This window comes from Phasianus colchicus, chromosome 3 (genome assembly GCF_987193195.1).
Source record: "Phasianus colchicus chromosome 3, bPhaCol1.hap1.1, whole genome shotgun sequence".
In the NCBI taxonomy this organism is placed as follows: domain Eukaryota; kingdom Metazoa; phylum Chordata; class Aves; order Galliformes; family Phasianidae; genus Phasianus; species Phasianus colchicus.
This window is the reverse complement of record NC_143438.1, coordinates 65495001-65495541: the sequence shown is the minus strand read 5'-3', so window position 1 is coordinate 65495541 and position 541 is coordinate 65495001.

Genomic DNA, 541 nt, shown 5'->3' with positions numbered 1-541 from the left:
CTGGGGTAGCAAAAAAGAATTGATCGATTTACTATGAATACAAGGTACAAAACCATGACAATGAAAATTATGCCCCTACCTGTAGTTACAAAACTTTGGAGATCTGAACACTATGGATAAAATCCTGAATCTATTCAAATCATTTAAAATTTTGTCGTTGACTTGAGTACAGCAAACATTTAATGTCAGCAGTTGTACCCAATAAAGCACTACACTGTGGGACTGTGGACATATTTTTACGGTAACAGAGATGAGGCAGAAAGAAGTGTGGAGGTGTGGCAGTGTTTTTCTTTGTTACTGATATTTTGTGGTCTTTCTGGGTTTTCGTAGAGGAGATTCTGTAAAAACAAATTGACTCAACTTGACAAATATCATCTTCCACTTCCTAAACAGTCTTTATCTGTACTTGCAGAGCTCTTACAATAAATAAGAATGATTGTACAGGCTGAAGAGTACAGAACAATTTTCAATAGTAAGATTCAATACCCTGTAAAGAACCCTTTCTGGAGAGATTGTAGGAGAACCATTGTTTGAGTCTTTA